The sequence below is a fragment of the Meleagris gallopavo genome, chromosome 1, assembly GCF_000146605.3.
Source record: "Meleagris gallopavo isolate NT-WF06-2002-E0010 breed Aviagen turkey brand Nicholas breeding stock chromosome 1, Turkey_5.1, whole genome shotgun sequence".
Taxonomy (NCBI): Eukaryota; Metazoa; Chordata; class Aves; order Galliformes; family Phasianidae; genus Meleagris; species Meleagris gallopavo.
Genome location: NC_015011.2, coordinates 512,135 through 515,350, shown reverse-complemented (window position 1 = coordinate 515,350; position 3,216 = coordinate 512,135). Strand labels below are relative to the sequence as shown.

The 3,216-nt window shown below is 63.5% G+C and overlaps 1 long non-coding RNA gene across 1 annotated transcript in view; it reads left to right on the top strand.

The window, feature by feature from the left end:
- The first annotated feature begins 330 nt into the window (after window positions 1-330).
- Window positions 331-3,216, top strand: part of LOC104917413 — an 11,658-nt gene continuing 8,772 nt past the window's right edge. Inside the window, exon 1 of the long non-coding RNA XR_796856.3 lies at window positions 331-476. This is a non-coding gene — a long non-coding RNA (uncharacterized LOC104917413). The remainder of the gene's footprint in view (window positions 477-3,216) is intronic.

Below are 3,216 nucleotides of genomic sequence, written 5' to 3'. Positions count from 1 at the left end.
CCCCTCCCCGTTCTCTGTCGCCTCCACCGGACGTCTGGCGCGGAGTGATGACGTCAAAAGAAGGAGGGCGGGACTTATAATGGCTCCGCCCCTCCGCGCGCGGCGCTTGGCCACGTGGGAGCCGCGCGCCGCTTTGCCGACGTGTCCCTGGCGCCGCGTGCCCCGGAAGTCCCGCCCTTCTCCAGTGGGCGGGGCGTCACCCAAAGGGGCGGGGCATCTCGTGACGTCACGCAGCACAGCCAGTAGGGGCGGGGCGAGCGGCGGATCCGCTCTCCTATTGGCCGACGGCGAGGCGGAGGGGCGGGAGTTCGGAGGTGACCACGCCCTCTTTTCCCGCCCTCCGCTCCGCTCCGCCCCGCTGTCCCTTCCGCGCTCCGGCCCCGCTCGGCCCCGTGCGCGTTATGGCTTCGGTGGCGAACCCCGGGCAGGGCGGCTCCGCGCCGCCCCTCGCTGTCCAACGCGGTATCGTTAAGATGGTAAGGACTGGGAACCGGGAATGGCGGGTTGAGCACCGGGAAGGGCAAAGTTCCGGGGTTATAGCAACCGGAGCGCTCCGCGCCCACCGGACCGCGTGGGGACACGTGGGGGGATCGTGGCGTGGGGTTGTGTGGTTGTGCTGTGACACGGGGGTGGTGATCCCTGAGCGCTGGGACACGTGGTGGCCCCGTGGCACGGTGGTGGTGGCCCCGTGACGCTGGGATACGTGGTGACCCCGTGGCATGGGGACACGTGGTGGTCTTATGGCACGGGGTTGCATGGTTGGCTTACGACACTCTGGTGGTGGCCCCATGGCACTGGGACACGTGGTGGCCCCATGGCATGGGGGCACGTGGTGGCCCTGTGCCATGTTGGTGGTCTCCCCATGACCCTGGGATACGTGGTGACCCCATGGCATGGGGACAAGTGGTGGCCCTGTGTCATGTTGGTGGTGGCCCCATGGCGCAGGGATGTGTGGTTGCCATGTGATACAATGGTGGTGGCTTCATGGCCCAGGGATGCATGGTGACCCCATGACATGGGTACACATGGTGGCCCCGTAGCACAGTGGTGGTGGCCCGAAGGTATGGGGACATGCGGTGATCTCATGGCACGGGGTTGCATAGTTGGCTTATGACACTGTGGTGGTGGCCCCATGGCATGGGGACATGTGGTGGCCTCATAGCACGATAATGGTGGCCCCGTGACACTGGGATATGTGGTGGTCTCATGACATGGGGTTGCATGGTTGGTTTATGACACAATGGTGGTGGTCCCATGGCATGGGGACATGTGGTGGCCCTGTGCCATGATGGTGGTCTCCCCATGACCCTAGGATACGTGGTGACCCCATGGCATGGGGACAAGTGGTGGCCCTGTGCCATGTTGGTGGTGTCCCCATAGCACGATGGTGGTGGCCCCATGACACTGGGATACTTGGTGACCCCGTGGCATGGGGACACGTGGTGGTCTCATAGCACGGGGTTGCATGGTTGGCTTATGACACAGTGGTGGTGGCCCCATGGCACTGGGACACGTGGTGGCCCCATGGCATGGGGGCACGTGGTAGCCCTGTGTCATGTTGGTGGTGGCCCCATGGCATGGGGATACATGGTGTCTCCATGGCTTGATGGTGGTGGCCCCATTGCATAGGGACGTGCGGTGGCCCCATAGCACAATGGTGATGGACCCATGACTCTGGGATACATGGTGACCCCATGGCACTGGGACATGTGGTGGCCCCATGCCATGTTGATGGTGGCCCCATAGCATGATGGTAGTGGCCCCATGACGCTGGGATACGTGGTGACCGGGATACGTGGTGACCCCATGGCACGGGGACATGTGGTGGCCCTATGCCATGTTTGTGGTGGCCCCATGGCATAGGGACATGTAGTGGCCCATAGCATGATGGCGGTGGCCCCATGGCATGGGAACATGTGGTGGCCCCATGGCATGTTGATAGTGGCCCCATGGCGCTGGGACACGTGGTAGCCTTGTAGCACGTTGGTGGTGGCACTGTGGCATGGGGACACGTGTTGGCCCCATAGCATGATGGTGGTGGCCCCATGACACTGGGATACGTGGTGACCCCATGGCATGGGGTTGCATGGTTGACTTATGACACTGTGGTAGTGGCCCCATGGTGTGATGATGGTGGCCCCATGGCACGGGGACACATGGTGACCCCATGGCATGGGGACATGTGGTGGCCCTATGCCATGCTGGTGGTGGTCCCGTGGCAAAGGGGTGCGTGGTGACCCCATGGCATAGGGACATGTGGTGGCCCCATAGCGTGTTGGTGGTGACCCCATGGAATGGAGACACGTGGTTGCCCTATGACGCAGTGGCCCTATGGCAGAGGGACACATGGTGGCCCCATGGCACAGTGGTGGTGGCCCCATAGCATGGGGATACGGGCATGGCGGCCCAACGTGAGAGTGTGTGGTCATCCTCTGGCACGGGGGTGGTGGCCCCATGGAACGAGGTCATGGGGACACTTGGTGGCCCCATGGCACGGGGCTGATGCCTGCATGGCTGCAGGGATGTATGGTGGCCCTATGGGGGCCCTATGGGACACGTGGTGGTCCCATGGCATGGGGACATGTGGTGGTCCCATGGCACGGGGTTGCATGGTTGGTTTATGACACGGTGGTGGTGGCCCCGTGACTCTGGGATACGTGGTGACCCCATGGCATGGGGACATGTGGTGGCCTATGGGGTTGGTGGCTTCGTAAGTGGGGACACTTGGTGGCCCTACAACACACGGGCGTGGGAATGGGCACAGGGCTGATGGTGGCCCCAAGACGTGGGTCCTCCATGGCCATGGGGATGCGTGGTGCCCCTCCTCTCCACCCCCTGTCCCTTTGGGGGGGGGGAGGGGGGTCTTTCCTGCTCCCCGGGGGTCCCTTTGTGCCACCGGAGGAACTCTCCGCTAATGAGCTCCGATTGCTAATTGGCTCCAACGGCTTCCCCGTCCGACTCCGCCGCTTTATAAATTAAAACCTGAGCTTAATTACAGTGAGGAATCCTTAAGCACTTGAGCTCTGCATTGCCCTGGGCTGCACGCGTTGTGTCCCACTGGGTGCGGGGGGCGATGGGACCCAGCAGCGGGTTTAGGGGGGAGGGGGGGGGAACCCCACGGAGAGCTCTGCAGCCCCGAGGGCTCTGTGTGGGTCTGGGATTGGGGAGGGAGGGGGGGGGGGAGGGAGGGTCGTGCTCCAACTTTATTCTGTGCTC